General features: G+C 41.3%; 1 long non-coding RNA gene across 1 annotated transcript; it reads left to right on the top strand.

The window, feature by feature from the left end:
* The first annotated feature begins 10,635 nt into the window (after window positions 1–10,635).
* LOC125692692 (uncharacterized) lies at window positions 10,636–14,753 on the top strand. Its single transcript, XR_007376808.1, has 3 exons — window positions 10,636–10,670; window positions 13,196–13,399; window positions 14,576–14,753. It is a non-coding gene; the product is annotated as an uncharacterized LOC125692692 (long non-coding RNA).
* Window positions 14,754–15,222: the final 469 nt, after the last annotated feature.

Raw genomic sequence — 15,222 nt, 5'->3', positions numbered from 1 at the left:
ATGTCTCCTGCTCATGCTAGCTACCACCAGTTTCATAGGATCATAGGGTAGTTCAAGTTGGAAGGGACTTCCAGAAGGGATCAGACCCCTTTAATTAACTGTTGTACTGCTGACTATAATTTTAGGAATGAGGTTCCCAAGAGATTGGACATGTGCATCCTACTGACTTTCAAGTCCAATGCATGCCTTTTATGTGCTTACACTATAAGAAGGAAGTTAGGAAAGCTGTGACAAAGTTAGGACTTTAAAATGTTGCCCCTCACATGCTATTATCATTTTCAGCCCCAAGAAACATAGCCTTAAACCACTGAGTTAACAGAGGAATTGGTAGCTTAAGAGTTTATCACACAGTAAACAAGTTTCTAACTGATACAGTAATATGTGCCCTATGGTGCACCAGGAGAGGAATATGAACTGTGGGCAAACACCCTTGTTATGAGCTCCCAGGATGAGCCCGTGGCCAGCAGAACACATAGTTTTGTTTTGATGGCACTTCCTGGCCTGCTCTGCTTGGAAAATCAAAATATTTATTTTAAAGTCTACAAATCTATAGATATTAAAGCACAAGTATCTGTTACTGACATGTTACATCAGTCATCTGAAATCCCCCCCAGCCAGTAACAGCATCAAAAGACCATTTCCTCTGTTATTAGGTACATTGTTTACAACAGAACAGAAGACCACAGAGAGAGTTAAAAAGACATTTGTCATCCCTCATTAGCAATGTCAACACTGCCTCTTGAGTAAAAGGATCTTGGGGTAAGAGAGCAAAATCTTCCATCTGGAAGGTTTGAAAATATCTGGCTTTTTTTGTTTCCTGAAGTCTTTGGTGTCCAATTCCTGTGTTGGGGGCCGTCCGTACATCAAGTTCTCTTACTGGAGGCAGGATCTGTTTCGTGAGTCTTCTCTTTTCCTTTTTGCAAAGGGGCAGTTAGAAGTCATTCACTCTGTGTTGTTTATAATTTTCTGTTCTTTCAGAACAATTTTCAAAACACTTTGATTTTCTTTTCAGCTGTGAAAGAATAGTCCAAGACCAAACATGTTATTCTTTGAAATTAACTCACTCACTGAAGCTGGTTTCCCTGTAAATTTTACTGAAGTGGATGATTAAGATCTCTTCTCTACAAATAGTTTTTCATGCAATACAGCTGTAATGAGGCTACAGTCTGATTATTTAAATGGAAGAACATTATTATTAACTGCAAAATCACTTTTGGCATGCTCTATATTTACTACTTAATGAGACTTTGAAATCACAATAGTGGTTTCACACATGGAGGTTAACTTCAAAAGCTGATTGCTTCTGTTCTCTAAGCTGACTCTGGCCTTCACTTTTTTTGATGAGGGCATCAATTACACCTAAAGGACAGGCTTTACCAAGAGCTCGAAGCTGGAGGTACATTCCACATACATCACATTTTCATGGGTGAAATACTTCTTCAATTATCTACTACTCCAAACTGTCAGAAGGGACCCCTGGCGTGAGCACCTGTGTGGCCCGGGATCTAAATAGGATACTTGCTCCCTCTCATTGCTCCTCTCAGCTAGCACTTACGGTGCCAGGCCTGCTGTGGCCTTGCCTAGGCTGTATTTCTCCCCACAGTCTGCCTTTCTACAAAGTGCATGTGCTCAGAAGCACTTTCATGTTTGCCTCCAGACTGTGGTACCTTAAAGGTTAGTATGCAATTGTGGTTGTGGATAATTTACATCAGAAAATAGTAAATGAGAAGGGAAATCTCCTGAGTGTTCAAGAAGGTTGGATTAAGAACCAGCTTTTTGTTGTGTGTTCATGTTCATGTATGGTCCACACCAGTGGGCCATAGTTGTGAAGAAGTACGATGATGCTTAGTGATCCCAGCAGATGGGTCTCATGGTGGTGGTGTCTGTCGTTCTTCAGAGAAGGAAGGAATCAGACTGCAGCAGAGCAGGAGAGACCTTCCTAGTAGATCACCATAAGCCTTGCTGACTGATTGGTGGAATTCTTTAGGCTGAGCACTTTTTCCTTGACTTTAACCTTTCACTCAACCTGGGGCCCACCAGACAATTCTACCCATAAAGGCACTTCTCACATTCCCACGCTTTTTTGTTTTGTGCAGATGTCCTTTTCTCCTCCCGTATTCTCCAGCTTAGTGTGTGAGAGGGAAAAGCTGAGTTGCACCTGGGAGAGCTGCATTCTACAATGGTTCGCTGACAGGCCTAGGTGGAGGCTAAAATGTCCTACGTGACCCAGGTCTGAGGGACAAGAGCAGTTAATAAGCTTCTGAGAAAAATGTCAACATTTATGACAAAGTATTTCAACCTCCCAGGTAACAAGTTGGAGGGCTCTCAAAGAAAATAAGCCATGTTCATTTCCTGAGTCTTAACTGATCCAGAGTACAAACATACTGTATAGAGATAAACAAACAGATGATCCCTGAAGTTTTAAGCACAGAGGTTTCCTGAGGACTTTTCCCTATGACAGAATACCACATTAAAACTTTTCAACTAAGAAAAAGGAAAAGAAAAGAAAGAAAGACTACCCAGTTGAGCACTTAAAACCATCAATAGAGATTTTTATTTTAGAACTGTTCCTTCTAGCCTTTCTCTTAATTTCAAAAAATGTATATAAAGAACTAAGGACTAGGACTAAAGAACTACAAAGAATCCTTTCCTCATCACTTGTCAGCAACTGAGATGGTGTTAAAGTTAAGAACCATTGTTAGGAGATGGGAAAGAGTGAGGAAGGGAAAGAGAAGAGAAAAACTTAGGGATAACTGAGACCAGTCGTTGCTTTTCAAATGCTAGACTCTGAGCTGGCTTTCCTGAATACAAATCACAGAAAGTCAAATAAAAGCAAGGGCTAATAAATGTCTCCTCTGTTTCTGCTGCTAACTCTGCTAAAGAATGGCAGATAAATGCGTGGCCTTATCAGTCACAGATGTACCCAAACAGCAGCTTGCTTGTAGTTTTTCTTTTAGTTGCCTATTTGGCCATAGGCTTAGTATAAAATTGCAAAGCATGCAGGCTTAATCTGATAAATGAGACTCACGTGAGAGAAAGCACAAACAACCAGATAAGAAAAGAGAAGAAAGAAGACAGGGAAGAAACAAAAGGTGATATTTGGGAAAGGCAAAGTGAATGTGACCTAGTCAGGTTCCTCCATGGCTGTCTGAGCTGGTGACACCTCAGGGATGTCCCCATAGGTCCCACAACCCTAGAGGCGGAATGCAGTAGTTATCACAGCAAGGCCTGCTCCTTCCAGTCCATGTCTTCCAAATGATTCTGCTTTTTTTTTTTTGGACTTAGAACAGGCACCTCACATCAGTATGTCTCATCTACTCAAAGTGATCTGCAGAGTTCAGGCCTTCTTGAAGGCAGCAACAAGAACCAGAATGGGGGTTACTGCAAAAGCACTGCTACATTTCCCATCCTAACCAATCAGTCAGTGCCATCTTGCCCTCATCCTGTTCCACATGCAGCCACCTAGCTCTTTTTGTGATATAGGTTAGACTATAAACTCAACAAGCCCTGGCTGTAACAAGCTTCTTACTTTTGTCTTCCCTGTGGAATTACTAAACACCATTTTTCACTGGTTCAACTTTTAAAAGATTTAGAGGATTGGAATGTAATAAAATCTCATCAGCTTGGTTTTAGGAAAATAGCTCTTGTCAAATAAACCTGAATTACTTCTAAAATGATATTACAACTTTGATTAAGTGTGTCATAGCTCCACAGTTAAACTTTCATAAAGCTGCTGAATTAATGCAACATTACACTGATCTAAAAAATGCCACTAGGTAACAAATGAAGTAACAGAGAAAGCTAACTCTATTCGTGGAAAACATCATTGTCACTAGACTGTCATCAGTGACTGTGGAAAAGTTTCACTAATTGTGACTTTGACAGCTTTCATAAGTGATCAAGGAGTAAATTGTAATTCCAGGGACAAAGACTGAAAAAGTGGCAAACAGTAATGTAAACCAGAGCAATGCTTCTAGATTGCATGGTAATCTGAGCCTCTCCAGAGAAATAGGGGTGGCCAAAGGATATTCTTCCTTTCAAGAAAGATGAAGGGAAAACTATACTTATCAAATAAAGGACAGAATGAAAGTAGGTGAGGATACATTAGGCATTATGAGCATCCGAGACCAAAACTATAGCCACAAAAAACAGGTTAATGCATGAGCTAGGGAAGGGCTGAAGAGAATTACAAAACCAATGAAGTGCTACAGGTACAGGTGATTTAAGACAAATACTGTGTGAGGCTTGGGGCCCATTTTTAATAAAGGCTTCTGACAAAGTGGAGAAGATAAAGAAACTAAACTTTCGGAGAGCTGGAGTGACAAAGATTATCAAGTCTCTGTTTACCTGAAATGAAGACCAAGGTACATTACCTAAGCACTTTCAAAGGAAGAAAGCAATGAATAGTAACACAGGTCTTCGTCTTAGCATTGAAAAGCCTACCTAGAACAGTGATGAAACAAATAAAATGAAAGAAGGGAAAAAGAGGATGGGAGGAAAGGAGGGATGAAGGTAGGTCAAACACAAATAAGTTTGAACGAGCAAGTGCGTAGCCATTGAAACAAACTACCATTGCACAGGATGTCCATGGCAATGCTGTAGCTGGGGGCAGGCTGTAGGGGTGGCTTCTGTGCTCTGTGTCAGACACAGCCATTTCCAGATGAGCTCCTTGTGATTCAGCACAGCTGAGCACCTCTGCCAAGCTGGTGGCAACGCTGGGAAACACAGTTGAGAAAGGGGAGGAAGCACTGGACAGGCAGAATGGGGAAGAAAAAAAGTGTGAGAAACAGCAAAGGGGGATCTGAAGTCAGAAGATGAACAAAAGGAGGTGCCTCATGGCTGAGCAGATACTCCCTGTAGTCCATGGAGTAAACATGACAGAGCAGATATTGAGAAACCCACAGCGGAGCACAGAGTGAGATGGAAGGAAGAGTGGAGAGAAACATTTACATCCCCAGTACAAGCCCCCAGGACACTTGTCATTCACTGGAGGAGAGGAGAGAGATACTTAGCAAGGAGTTGAGCCTGGGAACAGGGAGGAAAGGTCTTTTCTGTGTGTGTACATGATTATTTCTTCTTTTGCTTCCCACTACGCCAATCAGTAATTAAATATCTATTTTAGCTGTCAATAAATTAAGCTGAATTCTCTAAAGTTGAATCTGCTTTGTCTGTAACAGTAATTGATGAGGATTTCTCCCTCTCGTTTTTCCCATTTTCTCCCCTCCCCACCCTGCTTGAAGCAGGATGGGCTGAGCAGCCACAAGGGGCTTTGGCTGCTAGCTGGGGCCAACCCACCACACATGTTTTGACTATTATGTATCAAGTATCAGAAAGGAAAGCCAGGGAAGCCCCTCCTGCACTTTGCAAGTCTGCATGTAACTGGGCCATGTGGAAGAGAAGAAGGGAGGCACCCAAGCCAAATATTTGGCTGACATCAAAAATCTGATAAACTCCCCAGAACAAGTGGCAAAAATAGCTGGGTGTGGGCTCTTGGTGAAACAGGCCATCCCAGCTCTGTATCCTGCTCTAAAACACCAGGCTCCCCTCTTGGCCCTGCAGAGCCACTCTGCATGTTTGGAGGGAAACAAGACAAGGTCCAACTGCCCCTTTTCCTCCTTGCTCTTTCCTGAGAAGCCCAGCATAATGTGCAGTATATACTGCTAAGGGAACGTGGGCTCAGTCTATACTCAATAACTAAATTCTAAGAACACACTAGTCCAGGCCAAGAAACACTCTCCCACACCATTCTTGGCCACAGTTCAGGCATCAACATACCACTCCCAAGAGGCAAACTGCATATTTTGGCAGATAAGAGAGTTTAATAGTGTGGATACTGCCTGTTTTGTGCCAGTCAAACTCCAAGTTGGTCACTGACCCTATGCACGGAGTTTGCTAGCAATAGCACGCCCTCACTGCCTTTGGGAACTAGTCTAGATGAACACACGTGTATTTGCATTTATAGAATTATTAAAGCTTGCTACACCTTCATCTAGTATTAACTAACATATTTAGCTGAAAGTAATGTTGATTTAGCCCTATTTATTTGGGTGGAATTTCTGTCTCCTTTTCTAGGTTCCTTATTGCAAATCAGTGCCAATGCTGAAGAGCTAATTGAAAGAAAGCCTTCATGTTTTAAATCACAATAAGTATAATTTTAGCTTGTTTCCTGAGTTTTGAATCTTGACCAGAACACTGAAGTACCTGGGTTGGGTGTGATAGGCCAACTGGAAGGCTCCAAGAATCCAACCTTCATGCTGCACTTCAGAAGTTCCCATAAGTCTCTAAAAGTCCTCACAGAAGATTTTTGACAACATAAGGTGGCACTGAAGGGACAATCATTTACCCTCAGTCAAATAAGGCACAGATATTTCTTGAAGATAAACTTGCCTCTGAATTTTAATGTTCCTGTGCAAAAAAATACTTTCCATTTCTCCAAGCACTGCGTGCTGTTTCTGATCATTAACCTCATTGAGTCATTAAATTTTCAACTTAAAATCTGTTGCTTTATTATAAAAGTAAAAAAAAAAAAAAAATTGATTTATTATAATCATCCTGAGTGAGAATTAATGCACATATTTGCAGTATATAATTTCACATGTTGACTTGCAATGCCTTGAGAAAGACCGTATGTGCTTGCATAAAGAGGCACTCCTGGCATGGGTACAACTTAAACAAACGGTGTATGCAAATAAGTAGCTGTAAGTAATCAGAAGAGAGTTCTCCACTAATAAGAGCTAATATTTATTATCATTGTTCCTATCACAGTTCCTGGAGCTAGAAGTTACAAAGCTAGATTTCCTGATTCAACTTATTCATAAATAAATAAAAAGAACTCAAACAGCTTCTTTTCTTTTCTTTTTTCCCAAAAAGGATACATTCAAATTTGCTCACATCTCCCATATTTCTTCTCCCAACTGAGCAGCTTAGTGTACTATCAGTGGAATGCAGCAGATTGTGAAGGAGTCAAGGAGACATTTGAAAATAGATTTGTTCAGCCATACCCAGCAAACAGCACATCTGTTATTGACAGAGTGAAAATAGAGCCTGCAAGGAGTTAGTGCTAAATATAATTCAGCCTCAGCAACAGCATTCTTGTCTAGATTTTATTTATTTTGTTACTTAGGTAAAATTATCTCCACTTCAATAGGAATTCCAAAAGCAGACACAGAGGGGCCTGCTTTTAAGGCCCCTAGGCAATGAAGGACACTATTCAAAATCATATATTGCAAGCTCTTTCCACATCATACTACAACACCTCCACTAAAGTGAAAAATCTTTGTTAAAAGAATAAACACCTTCAATGAGAACAGCTCAAACAGTTGGGCCACTGAGGTTATCAAGTCTGCAGGGACATGTCTTATTTTTTCACCTGGAAATGCTTTATTAAGAACTCGAACATTTTAGCAGTTCTCTGATCTCTAGAGAGTTCAGCTTTCTGAGCAGCCTGGGTGTAAATAATTTTGATGCAATCAGGGAATTGATGGATCCCTTCCATATGCATCCAGAAAATCTCTTGAAGGATACAGCAATCTTGGGAAATATCAGAATTCAGATGAGCCTAATAGCAATAATTTGACCCCTGGGATGTGGTTCTAACTCATCTCATCTAATCTGAGCTATCTAAAAGTTGCTCTCCAGCCTCACTTACTCTTCTGCACTCCTTCTAAAATTGCAAGGGAAGATTGGCATGTCCAGATGAGGTGCCAGAGCTCCATAGAGGCATAAGAAATTAGCTTAGATTAAGACAGCAGTTTCAGTACAGCTCAAAATTAGACAAAAAGATTTTCAGCTTTTGCATACAGCCATTTTGCAACCATTGATAGTCACATTTCATTAATCTTATATCTGCCTTTTTTCACACACTGTCCTGTGTCCAGCAGTGCACGGCATCTACTGAGCAGCTTCCTATTCAACATGGATTCACTAATCCATTCAGAAAACATATTCCTTGCAGTCTTTATGACTGCACACCATCCAAATCCATACTGAGTTGTGTCTTCCATGTTCTTATTACCAGATCTGTTGGTATTTTTGAGTGAAGAAACCACTAAGTCCTGTGTTGGATTCGTAGTGATCTGCTAAGAGAAGGCAGAGCTCTTGTCTCCCACCTATAGCAGCCAACAGATTTCATTACAAGTTGCTGATGATGGGATGCTGCTCCCCAGCAGTCCGCAAGGGTCCAGTCAAAACCAACACCTTAACAAACAGATGCATTGCAAGCTAGCAAATAGGAATGCCTTGTCCTCCCATAGAACCATGTCTGATTGGATAGGTGACCACAGAGCTGTCTGTCACAGGTTGCTCTGACTCTCTGGATGAGACAGAGGTCTTAAACCTCTTATGTTATGGTTATGTTATGGTTATGTTATGGTTATGTTATGGTTATGTTATGGTTATGGTGCTTTGAGGGCCATCACTTTTGCCCAGAATTCTCAAGCTTGCACTGGCCCTGTCAAGATCTTCAGACCTACTAAGAAATGGAAAAGGCTTTTATTATTAAAAGAAATAAATAAATTTCTTTAGAATGTAAATGAATTGAAACTGTAGCCTGTCTTCAAAGAGTAATTACATTGCTACAAGGTAGCAGCTGAATTACTGGTGTAAAGGCGTACTTGCACATGTAACTATCCCAAAGGTAATGCTATTATCAGGTTATACGCAGATGCTCTGCTTCCCAGGCTTGCTGCATTCTCCTTTTATATAAATAGTCCTGTGTTCCCATTTTCACTGAGTTATTTACATCAGGATTTTTAGTCATTTCATCACCTGTAGGGCTAAATTCTAATCTGAAGGCTAAGAGATGGAGAAATAGGCTTTCCATAGCACAGCTGTCCCCGGATCATGTAATCCTGAACTCTTCTTCCCTCTCCACAGCTAAATTTAATTCAGGCATTTAAAATTGATATGGTGAGGTACTTCCTAACCTCAAGTACAATTTGCCTTAGCAAACAATCAGAAACAATGTTCCTGCCATCTCTCTGGTGCAGCATTTACAGTCTTGAATGCAATACTATCAAGTAAAAAAAAATTGTGTACTTCCTTTTGCAATGCATTCACATAGCTAATAATTCTTCTATTATTTATCAGATTGTTATTATTATTATTAGGATTATATGGAAAATACTCTTGCTGAAAACAAAATTAAGTGGAAATATTTCCTGGAAATATTAGGAAAAGTAGGGGTAGAATCTGTTTTCCTCCATCTGGTGAGCTTTTGTCCATGCACTGCAATCTCCTGAGTTTCTGCAGACTGCTATATTTTATTTTCTGAATGAGAAAATTGACAACAAATATCAGAAAAGAGCTACAGTATCAGGACAAATAAAACAAAACGGAGAAGGAGATGTTCTCAGAAGAGATTTTAAACTTTTGTTACTATACTTTTTCATGTCCTGTGTAGTTTGACTTTCTGGATCAATAAAAATCATTCTGCTCTCATTCTGTTCCTTTGAAAAAATATCCTATGAGTGTTTACCACGAGCTCAAAATGACAAAAAGTAAAGACATCTCAGTTAGAGTCCTTTTGGGTACAATTTTGTGATATGAACAACCTGAATCAAAGGCTCATCACTGTTGAAAGGTGGAAAGCTTTTTTTTCCCTTCTCCTTGCCACGTTGCTCCTCTTCTGCATTGTTCCTTCCCTCTCTGCCTTCTTTTCCTCAGCATTGCAGCCCTGCTCCATCCCTCACTACGCCTCTGAGGTTCATCAAGGTGCCAGGTTTCCACAGCTTGTTTCTGTGGCACTGTATAAACTGGAAGATAAGCTAATACCGTGGGAATGATTTTATTCCACACTGAGCAACACCATATCGCCTACTTTATCTGTTACACAGGGCTCAGTGTTGCATGCAGGCAAATTGATTTGTCATCTTAAAATGATTACTGCTTTATTTTGTTTTCTTTCTGTTTAAATGCTCTGTTTCTCTGAGTGCTTTCAGTGTTGCTTCAGTGCAGGGCTTGCTCCACCAGCAGGACCCTGGCCACTTCACCAGGGCAACTAAACGAGGAGCAAGGCTTCGCTTCTTTTTCTGAAAACATAATCAATGAAGAAAATCAGGCATATTCAGAGTGATTCAACTCAGGTACTACCTGACTTGTCCTGACTCCTCCTCTTTTATCAAAACAGGAGCTTTTGCCAGCTATATTCCTATGAGGCTTCTAGGCATGTACCTGAGATGAGTAAAAGATGTTGCTGTCTTAGAATAGAAGAGAAGAGGTTGAGGATGCTTTTCTAACAATGTGCACTTGGCATCTTTTTCTTTCACTTTCCAGTACCATTTTGGAATGGTATAGCAGAATTGGCTAAATTCCAGTCCAAGGAAGTTCAGTATGCACTAAGGGACATGGTTAGTGACGGGACTCAGTAGATCAGATTGACAGCTGGGCTTGATGATCTTGAAGTTCTTTTCCAATCTAAATGATCTTATGATCCTCTAGCAGAACGCTTGTATGGGAACTGCTGAGTCACGGCCTGAACCTCTGATTGATCACCTGAGGCGAGCCATGAGTCAGCCAGAGGAGCACAGCTGAAGGCAATTCACCTGTGCTGCTGGAAGGGGTGGAGCCAGGCTGCACCCCTCCTGGACCTATTTAAGAGCTGGCTACCAGAAGGGAAGGATCTTTTCTGGAGATCCCCTCTTTTGGTGTCTTCTGGTGAGCTCAGCCGAAGGGTAAGCTCTTCCACTTATTCTCTTTTTGTTATCGTTGTCTGCTTTGCCTTACTCTCTTGATTATATTGCAATTATAACATCTTGATATCTATTGATTATACACAATTATATTGTGATTATAACATCTTGGTTATACAACGCTGTAGCAGGCAACCTGGTTTTGCCTCGGTTATGCTTGAGTCTTATCAAGCATAGACTCAAGGGTCTTATCCCTGAAGCGCTCTTGTTTCAGTTTCTTTTTTCTGAAACAGATCAGGTGGAAAGGAATACTTTTCAAATGTTTGGAGCAGCAGAGCCTGGGCTTTTATTAATAATGGAAGAGGACAAAGGAAATAATCTTCACAAGATCAGCAAACTGCCTTTCAGGTGTTTTGAAGGAGTACCGATTTTGGAGCAGTTAATGCTGCTCATGTTCACGCCATCTAGATCCTCATATTTTGCCAAGGATTTTCTTAGGAAAGGAAGAGACTGCCATGCACCTTACAAGAATGTTTAGTTTCATCTGCCGAACTAGGAATGATAAAACAGATGCGGAGATATGAATCTCTATGTCCAGAGGGTATGTGGTAGGGAGATGTGCAAACCTCAGCTAGCTCTTCTTGCACTGCAGTTGAACTCTGAGTCATGTGCAGGTCAAATGCTGTGTCCCCAAGCAACTTGTAACATCTCATTGGTTGTTGAGACTGCAGAAAAAGTTGTGGTTTTAAAAGCAAATGCAAACTTTCCCCAAAACAAAAAGGTACCTGTCAACAAGTTGGTTTTTGTTTTTTTTTTCCATTTTTTATACTGTGAACACTGATTTATGTGTGTTTTAAAAGTCTAATGTGAAGACAAGCAGAATTGGAACTGGAAGACAAAGCATTTTCTATGTTGGCTTAAAGAGACCAGAAATCATCCAGGCATTCTAGTTCAGAAACAGCACCTTGTTGAAAGTAAATGACAATCAAGCATGTGCATTTTATGAAAACCTTTGGATCTAAAACTGGCGGGAAAGCAGTATTTCTGTTGCTGCTAAATACCCTGCCTATTTCCAAGACAAAAAGAGCCCCATGGAAGAGGTGCTGGGCAGAGTGAGAACTGCTGGCCAATCAGCATCAACATCATGCCTTATTGAAGGACAACAGCACTGTCCCTAATTACATTCACCTAAGATGTTTGTAAAGTCAAAATATGTCCCTTTTTTGTCTCAAGTGCAGGAAGGCAATCAGTAAAAAGGCTGTTTTCCTTCTTCGTTGCAAGGGATTCCTACGGCTGTTTCCAAAGGCCTGGCAGGAAAGGGCCTAGAGGAGCAAGGGTAGGGAGGGCTAGGCACTGAGGCATGGTTTATTGCAGAAGCTGTGTGTTGTTTGGATCAGAAGCTGCTGGACTATATGCACAGCAGAAATTATATCATTAGTTTCCAAGATGAACAGAATGTTCCAAGTTGACAAGCTCTTTATTGTGTAAGTGTTGTTAAAGCACCTTTCCTGGTAGGAGTACATGGGTGGCTGCGCTGAGCTCAGAAATGCCTCCTTCCCAACTTCTAAATGTTTCTGAGTAGTCAGAGTGGGGCCACAAGCATTTTGCCACAAAAAAAAAAAACCTCCTTTCCTGAGCAACAACTAGCAGGGCTTCTGCAGCCACTGCCTATGAGGATGCAGGTACAGATAAGCAATTGGAAACTACACCATCAGCAATTGCACCTTTTTGATAAAACACTAGGATTCTGACCTCATGTTCTGGAGGACTGTAGTGGAAATGCTAAGTAAGGGCTTGAACCAGTGATTGAATACCTAGTGGGAAGGCAGGACCAAGTCAGGGGAGCTCAGGTGCATGCAATGCACCTGAGTGACTGGAGGGAGTGGACCCAGGATCCAACCCTTCCCACACCTCATTTAAGGGTTGGCAGTGGAGGTAAGGATATCTGACTGGAGATTTCTGTATACCTGAGGCCTTCTGAAGGTAAACAGCTTCTTTCCTTTATTTCTGTGCCCATTGCTGTTGTGCTTGAGCAAATCTTTACTTGCTGTGGCCTGCAACCTTGCTGCTCTGTTGTCATTGCTACACCTTCCATCATTACAAGGATGTAAGCTCAGACTTATTCAAAGAAGTAAAGCAACAGCTACTAAGTGCACCCAGCAATTTGCTATTCATAGAAAACGCACACAGAGAGACAAACATGAGGAAGGAACAGTTTCCCTTACTGAGTGCTAAAAGGACATGTCTGGAAGGTGAGTTGGGTTCAATCCTACTCCAGCAGCTTTAAAAGAGCTCTGAAAAGAAGAACAGAGCAGCTGGAACTAGAGATACGTAGTCCAGATCAGCCTGTAGCTCAGGCACTGATTCAGTTCTCTTCTCAAAAATGAGTAGATGTGAACTCAGATTTCATTCCTTTCACTACCTAATGCTGTTATGAGAACTGAGAGAGAGAGAGATGACTACCACTTCTCCTCTTTGTGACTCAGAACCTTTGATTTTTATCAAGCCTATTCAGAAACAAATCTGCACAAGGTTGTAATCCACTCTCCTGGTTTGTTTCAACTAAGCCTGCCCTTCCTGGATAAGCCTCTTGCACGCAGGCTGGTCCTTCCACCTCCCAGAGGGCCAAAGTTGAAGAACACAAAGGAAGGCAGTGAGGATGGTCCAAGGCAGGGAAGAGTTTCTACAAGGGAATACCGATCGGTCTAATGCTTGGAAAAAGGTTAACGAGGAAGGCTACAAACAATGGATGGTGTTGAAGAGGTGACGAGGTAATGATTCCCTACACAGAAACTACAGGGTATCCACTGAAATTATCAGGTGTCAAATTAAGGGGAGAGAGCAGGTATTTCTTTGTGTAGTACATAATTATACTGTCACAGGCTGCTGCGCAGGCCAAAAGCGTAGACAAGCTCAAGAAGTCATTACAGAAATTCAGGGAGGACTAGTCTACCAGTAAAAATTTAAGAAAAGGGGTGGAAAAAAAAGAAATCGGTCTCAATGCAACTCTGGCTCAGGAAAGCAGGCAAGGGTAGCTCACTGTGCACACACTCTCACTTGTGCTTTCTCTGAGCATTGCTTTTGAAGTGCCACAGTCCCTGTCACAGTCAAGCTATTGGGGCTAACATCTGTCTGGCAATATTAAGGTTCTCAGCCTGATGTTAACTGCTTTATTTTTTTGGCTGAGAAAATCAGGTTTTTACACAACTCACAACACAGATACAGGATAAAGAGACACATAGGATGTGGGCACCATGCTAATTCTCCAGTGTTACTGTTGGATAAACTCATTTTGCTGTTCAAATATACATGCCCTACAACTGTATCTATACGTGCAAAAGCATTACATGAGTAGCATTAATTTAAATGCTCCCTATACAGTTTCTGCAATGATAGAACATCCATATTTTAAAAATGGGTTTACTGAGGCAATTGCCTTATCTCAAACAGAACAGTAGTACTTCACGCTTTCTCTTGCTAGGCTATATTTAGATCTCTGTCATTGTGCTACTCTTCTTATGCCACTTTCCGAAACTTTGTATGTCCCCAATACGTCCTTGTTTCAGTGTTCAGACTCACAGAGAGGAATAGCAGCTGTTCCTGTCACATTAAGGAGAAAACTAAAAAGTTTCTTTATTCAATGGTAAGCACTGCCATTCCTTTCCATAACATCCTTTTCTACCTCTATGTGAAATGTGATTGGTTGTCTAGTAGTACCCAGCACTATTCAACCCAGCTAAGGCTTCTTCCAGTAAGCTAACACTTAAAACTACCAAAGTGAACGTTCAAACTTGTGTGACGTTTCTATTCCCAAAGATACCATAACCTGCAGTAGATAGTGTAGGGAACTGGTCTAGTTCCTGTAGGTATTCTTTATTCTCTTTCAGAAGGATCACTTGTTAGCTAATGCTCAAAATGGCTCAAATTTTTTTTTTTTTTCCTTCTAGGCACTCAAGGCTTTCAGATTATTTACTGCTGAATCTGTTGCAGAATGTCAATGCCCTGGGCATAGCAAGGCCTGTTCCTCCACGCACTGGATGATGTGAAGGCAGCACTGAAGGGAGACCTATTGCAGAGGTCTTTTTATAAGAATGTTTGGCATCTGCTAGCACAGGTTTTGAGGAAATAAAGCACATTATAATTAAACTTTGAATTTTTCCCATAGTTCATTCTCATTAACCTAATGAACTGCAGAAGACTTTATGCACTGTGTGCACAAGCCCAGGTTGCCTCCTACAGCAAAAGCAGTGAATGGCTTTGTGTAGCTCCAGAAAGGGGCTTGCCTTTTTCTCCTATGAGGACTCAGACTATCTGGCCTTTGAAAACCTGGACCAGTTACATCTTTGAGTATGTAGTACTTCGCACCTTGAGTACTGTGTTCAGTTTTGGGCCCCTCACTACAAGAAAGACGTTGAGGCCCTGGAACGTGTCCAGAGAAGGGCAACGAAACTGGTGAGGGGTCTGGAGCACAAGTCTTATGAGGAGCAGCTGAGGGAGCTGGGATTGTTCAGTCTGGAGAAGAGGAGGCTCAGGGGAGACCTCATTGCACTCTACAACTTCCTGAAGGGAGGTTGTGGTGTAAAAAGGGTCTGGC

This window comes from Lagopus muta, chromosome 1 (assembly GCF_023343835.1).
Source record: "Lagopus muta isolate bLagMut1 chromosome 1, bLagMut1 primary, whole genome shotgun sequence".
In the NCBI taxonomy this organism is placed as follows: domain Eukaryota; kingdom Metazoa; phylum Chordata; class Aves; order Galliformes; family Phasianidae; genus Lagopus; species Lagopus muta.
The sequence above is the reverse complement of the archived record's forward strand: the minus strand, read 5'-3'. Positions and strand labels throughout refer to the sequence as shown.